This window comes from Loxodonta africana, chromosome 13 (assembly GCF_030014295.1).
Source record: "Loxodonta africana isolate mLoxAfr1 chromosome 13, mLoxAfr1.hap2, whole genome shotgun sequence".
Lineage (NCBI taxonomy): Eukaryota > Metazoa > Chordata > Mammalia > Proboscidea > Elephantidae > Loxodonta > Loxodonta africana.
Genome location: NC_087354.1, coordinates 20,874,782 through 20,882,639, shown reverse-complemented (window position 1 = coordinate 20,882,639; position 7,858 = coordinate 20,874,782).

The window sequence follows — 7,858 nt, the reverse complement described above, 5'->3', positions numbered from 1 at the left end:
TGTCCTCTGATTGGAATCACACGGCATAAAGCCCATGGCCTCTGAGTAACTTATCCCCCTACCCCCCTACACACTTTTGTTCCATCTGCTCTATCTAATTTGTAAAGTTGGCCTTTCCTAGAATGTCATTTGGTCAACACTTTTGTTTCGAGAAATGCCAAAAAGAAGGCTAGTGTTTTAGGAGCTTAAGTGTAGTGACTGTCCAAGACTGGAAAGTTATATGAGTTTCCTTCCCATGTGAGAGAGTAAGGGTTAAAGAGTAAGAGTAAAAGGTGGACTTTTGCAGAACACAGTCAGTGAATCCCATTTCATACGCATTGGTTGAATCCTGTCCTGTGCAATGTGCTGCATTGATGCTGAGGGTCTAAAAGTGGCTAGAATCTGGACTTCCAGCTCAGAAATTCATTAACTCATAGACATAAAGGCAAATACATCCATGATTTGTAAATAATAATAATAATGTAGTAGGTGCTAGCGAAGAAGGATAAACATTGGGGGCTAGGAATGGAGAGGTTAATTTAAACAAAGATTAATGTATATATTCTAATGTAGGTAAATATTAAGATGTGATGTCTACACCTTCTTCATATGCCTTTCCTTCAAAACGGGCCTGTTGTTGTTGGTTACTGCTGAGTTGATTCCAACTCGTGGTAACCCCATTTGTGTAGAATAGAACTGTGTTTTAAATGGTTTTCAATGGCTGATTCTTCAAAAGAAAATCACGAGGACTTCTTTGGAGGCAACTTCTGGGTGGATTCGAATTGCCAACCTTTTGGCTAGTTATTGAGCACTTAACCATTCACACTACCCAGGGACTCGAAAATGTGTTCAGTACCTTATGAAGCTAATCAGAGAATATGAGAAAGAAGCGATATCTTGATAAATGTATAAAGTTGTATAACCACTGTCACAATCATGATCTAGGCAAGTTTCATGACCTGTTTGTAGTCCATGACCTCCCTGTAACCCCTGGCTTTTGACAATCACTTTCTATCATGATAGTTTTACTTTTCTAGAATTTCATATAGATGGAATCACATGAACGTGCGTGGATTCTTTCACTTAGCATAATTCTTTTGAGGTACCCATATTGTGGGAGTATCAGTATCATTTTATTAATGAGTAGTATGCTGTTACATGAATATACAACAACTTATGTATCCAATTATCAACTGGTGGACATTTGGGTGCCTTCTAGTTTTGGGTTATATTGTGAGTAAATGTGCTATACATATTCAGTTCACACATATCTTTGTGTGTGGTCATATGTTATTTCTCTCCAGGACTGGGATTTCTTCTCTTAGGGCTGGGATTGCTAAATCATATGGTAAGTGTATGTCTAATTCTTTGCAAACCTGCCAAACTGTTTTACAAAGTGGCCATACCATTTTGCATTCCCACCATCGACGTATGAAAGCTTCAGCTGCTCCGGGTCTTTCGCAACATTTCGTACTGTTAGTCTCTTAGTTAAGTGCGCAGTAATGTTTTATTGTGCTTTTCATTTGCATTTACCTAATAACAAATAATGTTGGGCATATTTTCGTGGGCTTATTTGCCCCATATATGTTCTTTGGTGAAGTGCCTTTTCATATATTTTCCTCATTTTTAAAATTTTAAAACATTTGGTCATTTATTTTCTTATTGCTTAGTTTATGTATCTGGACACACGACCTTCATCAGATACACATCCTCCAAATATTTTCTTATGGGATAATTTTAATGGAGGTATGACTTGAACTGAGACTTGAAGAATAATAGTTCTTTGATACGCATGAATCTCTGGGTAGTGAAAATGGTTTGCGCTCTGTTTCTAAACTAATGGCTGGCTGTAGAAACCCACCCAATAGTGCCACAAAAGAAAGGCCTGGCAACCTGCTTCCATAAATACTACAACCAAGAAAAAACTCTATAGGACAGTTCTACTCTGTGACACACTGGGTGGCCATTAGTTGGAATAGACTTGACCTCAGTATTTTTTTTTTTCCTTTTAATACGTGAAAGCAATCCTTGTGTCGTCTCTTTTTTTCCCTAAATTTTATTAATTTTGTTGTTGTTGAGAATATACACAACAAAACATACACCAATTCAACAGTTTCTACACGTATAATTTAGTGACATTGATTACATTCTTCAAGTTGTGCAATCATTCCCACCCTCCTTTTCTGAGTTGTTTTCCTCACCCATTGGCATAAACTCACTGCCCTCTAAGCTTCCTATCTTTCAAGTTGCTGTTGTCAAATTGATCAGGTTGATCCCAAGTAGATAGTTTTTAAAAGAGCACAATGCTCAAGGCAGATGTTTTTTACTAGTGAAGCTAAACTATTATTTGGTTTTAATATGACTTCAGGGGATATTTTCAGTTTAAGGTTTAAAGATTATCTCAGAGCAATAGTTTCAGGGTTTTATCCACCCGCTATTGCTCCAGAAAGTTCAAGTCCATGAGAATTTGAAATTCTGTTCTGCATTGTCCCTCTTTTAATCAGGATTCTTCCATGGAATCTTTGATAGAACTGTTCAGTAATGGTAATTGGGCACCATCCAGTTCCTCTGGTCTCATGGCAAAGGAGGCAGTTGTTCATGGAGGCAATTAGCCACACATTCCATATGATCCTTCTGTTCCTGACTCTCCTTCTTCTTCTATTGCTCAAGATGAATAGACACCAATTGTTGCGTCTTGGATGGCCGCTTGCAAGCTTTTAAGGCCTCAGGCGCTATGCACCGAACTAGGAGGTGGAACGAAATCGATAAATACATCATTAGGCCAATTAACTGAAATGTCCTATGAAAGCATGACCCTAAACCTACAAACTGGTAAACCTAATCCCACGTGGTATTTGGTTGTACATAAGCAGGCTCAGCAGACACTCTATTTTTTTTTTTTGGTCATTATAAATATATCTATCACACAACTTTTGTCAAGTCAACTTTTTACAGGTGTGCAACTTATTGACAACAATCACAACAATCAGCTGTACACCCCTGCCCTTAATCAATGCAGTATTTCCATCACCAGTAACTGCCTATTCCCCCTCCCATCCCTGATAACCACCAATAAACTTTGGTCTCTATACATTTGCCTTTTCTTATCTTCTTATATAAGTGATGTCATACAATATTTGTCCTTTTGTGATTGGCATGTTTTGCTCAGTGTAATGTCTTCCAGCTCCATCCATACTGTAACATGTATCAAAACTTCATTTCTCCTACTCGCTGAGTAGGACGCAGTGAAGGCAGTATTCAGAAGGAAACTTACAGCAATAAGTGCCTATGTAAAAAAAGAAGAAAGATCTCACATTAACAAACTAACTTGACAACTCCAGGACCTAGAAAGAGAAGAGCAAAGTAAGCCTAATTCTACCAGAAGGAAGGAAATAACAAAGATCAAAACAGAAATAAATAAACAGGGAAAAAAAACCAATAAAGAGAATCAATAAAACCAGAAGCTGGTTCTTTGAAAACATCAATAAAACTGACAAACCTTTAGCTAGACTGAAAAAGAAAAGACCCAAATAACCAAAATAAAAAATTAAAGAGAGGACGTTACAGCTGACCCAATAGAAGTAAAGAGAATTACAACAGAATATTACAAACAACTATGTGGAAACTGGATAAACTAGATGAAATGAACAAATCCTTAGAAGCCTGCAATCAACCCAGACTGACTCAATAGGAAATAGAAAGTCTCAACCCATAACGAGTGAAGGGATCAAAGATCAAATCAGTGATCGAAAACCTCCCAACAAAAAAGTGTCCTAAGCCGGGTGGCTTCACCTGGAAATTCTACCAAACATTTAGAGAAGAAGTGACACCAATACTGTTTAAACTTCCAAAAGGTAGGTAAGGAAGGAACACTCCCTGATTTATTCTAGGAAGCAAACATAATCCTGATACCCAAACCAGGCAGATACACCACAAGAAAAGAAAACTGCAGGCCATTATCTCTTATGAATATAGACACAAAAATCCTCAACAAAATACCAGCGAACAGAATCCAGCAACATATTAAAAGTCATACACCACGATCAAGTGGCATTTATTCCAGCAATGAAGGGATGGTTCAACATTAAAAAACAAATCAATGTGATAAATCACATTAATAGAACAAAGGAAGAGAACCAAATGATCATATCTATGGATGAAGAAACACTTGTGAAAACCCCAGCACCCTTTCTTGATGAAAACCCTAAAGAAGATCGGTTGTAAAAACAGTGTGGAGGAGGCCTCTGATCTCCTCTGATTTAACAAGGAGAAGAGAGAATCAGATATACCTCCTCTCTCCAAAGTTTTTAGCACTTGCTTTTTTTTTTTTTTTTAACTTTATTGTGCTTTAAGTAAACGTTTACAGCTAACGTTAGTTTCTCGTTCAAAAATTTATACACATTGTTTTGTGACATTGGTTGCAGTCCCCACAATGTGACAGCATTTTCACCTATTCCACCCCAGGTCCCCTGTGTCCATTCTTCCGGTTCCTGTTCCTTCCTGTTTTCTTGTCTTGCTTTTGGGCAGGAGTTGCCCATTGGGTCTCATATTTGATTGAACTAAGAAGCACATTCCTCACCTGTGTTATTGCTTGGTTTATAGGCCTATCTAATCTTTGGCTGAAAAGTGGGCTTCAGGAGTGGTTTCAATTCTGAGTTAGCAGAAAGTCTGGGGACCATAGTCTTGGGGGTTCCTCTAGTCTCTGTCAGACCAGTAAGTCTGGTCATTTTTTGTGAATTTGCATTTTGTTCTACATTTTTCTACTGCCCTGTCCAGGATTCTCTGTTGTGATCTCTGTCAGAGTGGTCGGTGGTAGTAGTTGGGCACCATTTAGTTCTTCTGGGCTCAGGTGGGTGGAGGCTCTGTGGCTAATAGTTTCCTTGTGTCTTTTGCTCTGGATGGGATGGGAACAGTAGATATATCTTAGATGGCCGCTTGTAAGCTTTTAAGACCCCATACGCTACTCACTCAAGTAGATGTAAAACATTTTTTTCATGAACTATGTTATGCCAGTTGACCTATATGTCCCCTGAGACTATGGTCCCTAGTTCTCAGCCCCAACAACTTGGTTTCTCAAGGTGTTTGGATGTGTCTAGGAAACTAACTTCTATGAATTTCACTTGGTCAAATTGTGCTGACTTCCTTTATGTTGTGTTCTGCCTTTCCCTTCACCAAAATTGACACTTGTTTATTATCTAGTTAGTGATTTCTCCTTCCCCTTCCTTCCTACCCTCGTAACCATCAAAGAATGATTTTTTTTGTGTGTAAATCTTCTCTTGAGTTCTTACAATAGTGATCTCATACAATATTTGTCCTTTTGTGATTGACTTATTTCAATCCGTATAATGGCCTCCAGATTTATCCGTGTTGTGAGATGTTTCACAGATTCATCATTGTTCTTTACCAGTGCATAGTATTCCATTGTGCATATGTACCATAATTTGTTTATCCATTCATATGTTGATAGGCCCTTAGATTGTTTCCATCTTTTCCTGTTGTGAATAGTGCTGCAATGAACAAGGGTATGCATGTATCTATTCATGCGGCAGCTCTTATTTTCCTAGAATATGTTCCTAGTAGTAGAGTGGGATTGCTGGATTGTATGGTATTTCTATTTCTAGCTTTTTAAAGAGGCACCATATTGTTTTCCATAGCAGTTGTACCATTTTACATTCCGACCAGGAGTGCATAAGTGTTCCAGCCTCTCAGCAACCTCTCCAACATTTATTATTTTCTGTTATTTTTTTTTTAATTAGTGCCAGTATTGTTAGAATGAGATGGTATTTCACTGTAGTTTTGATTTGCATTTCTCAAACGACTAATGATTATGAACATTTCCTTAGGTGTCTGTTGGCTGCCTGAACGTGCTCTTTGGTAAAGTGTCTGTTCATATCCTTTGCCTGTTTTTTAATTGGATTATTTGTCTTTTTGTTGTTGAAGTGTCATTTTGTAGATTTCAGAGATTAGACCTTTATTTGATATGTTGTAGCCAAAATTTTTTTTTCTAGTCTGTAAGTTCTCTTTTTACTCTTTTCATGAATTTTTTTTTTTTTAATAGTAAACCAAAAAAAAGAGCCTTGTCTGTCTGAGTCCAAGGAATATTACAGAATAAGCAAGAGTGGGAAAATGGACGAGCATGCTGCCAGAGCTATGCCTGTCTGAATCTAAGAAACATTACAGAATCGTCAGTATATATTGACATTACAAATGGGTAAAGTCATTGGAAGCTTCACCTTTTCAGAGATTGGCTAAAACTTGTTAGTCACCTTGGTCCTACATTTTGAATTGTCTTTCTTAGTACTTATTGGTACAGTTTCAGTAACAACAGTTAAGAGGGTCTTCACTGGTCCAACAAATCCTACTATTCATTAAATGCTAATAGAAAAAGATAAGAGTGAAAAGTATGTGGGTCTTTTGTACTGTTTATTAGTTTATGTGAAAACCAAAAAAAAAGAAAAAAGCAAACCCTTTGCAGTCAAGTTGATTCCAACTCATAGCGATGCTACAGGACAGAGCAGGACTGCCCCACAGAGTTTCCAAGGAGCCTCTGGTGGATTCAAACTGCTGATCTTTTTGTTAGCAGCTGTAGCTCTTAACCACTACGCCACCCAGGTTTCTAGTTTCTGTGAGTTTCCCTAAAAGATGTCTTCCAATATTGTCCTAGGTATTGCGTTTATACCTCAGGGCCCAGTTGATGTGTCCTTGTGAGACCTTGTAGTCCCTATGAATCGAGCTCCAGCTGGGTCACATTCAAGGACGGGATAATGGCTCCAATATTATCTCGTAAATCATTCCCTCCTTTTGATCAGAGATTGGAAATATCACATTGATGATCAATAGCTGGACTTAGGATCTTAGATGGCAGCCATGGCAGGCTCTTTAAAATCATTGTGCTGATTTTCCACTGGGTACCATCTGGTTCTAAGTAAAAGGATCTTAAGTAAAAGTGACATCCTCATCAATTGCATTGCCGAAATGAGCAGACTAATGTACATCTACATTTTAGCCTGAGGTCTTCTTTTGCATTTTAAGTGTATAAGACAATAGAAGATAAATTTTATTATGCCTAATACTATCAGGATGCAGACTAAGAATATTACTATTCCTTGCAGTAGTGACCTAGCCCATGTACTTATTCCTGATGGTGACCAACCAAATAAATCTGGTATTTGTAAGAGTGTTATAGTGTGTAACCAGGTAGCTTGCTGTCCACTTATATGTATATCTTGTTTTACTTCTGCGTCATTTCTCCAAATGCAACAAGAGGGATTTGCTGCAGCAGAGACTAAACTTTCTTGGGCTGATAAAAAATCTAAGGATATTCTGTTATCTAATGCCACCTTGGATAATGAGGTTAAAGATTGCTATTGTGTCATGTTTCCATTAGTAACTTCGTCTATTGACAAATTTCTTAAGATTTCTCCAATTCAACTATACCACAAGTAGGAATTAAAGCTCTTAGGAATGACCGACCCCACCCTGAGTGTTGGATCAATGGGTTTTCTTCTGGCCTTCATTTCACAATGTGTAACAATTTAACATTACTTTTCCAATATTTACTAGCATCATTACTAGAATATCTAAAGGTAATCCGAACGTTCCCAAAGTGCATTGCCCAATATTCTCCAGAAATCTAAACAAGAAATCGCCCACGTAAATTGTACTATTAGTCGCAAAGGGATCATCTAAACTAGTATAGTTGGATCCACTGCACAAAAACATATTCATAAGAAGCACACAAAGTTTGTCTAAAGGAAAACTAGTATAGCTGGATCCACTGCACAAAAGCATATTCATAAGAAGCACACAAAGTTTGTCTAGAGGAAACAGACAGTATAGAAAAATTTGCTTGTGACGACCATGTTTCCATTAGAGAATA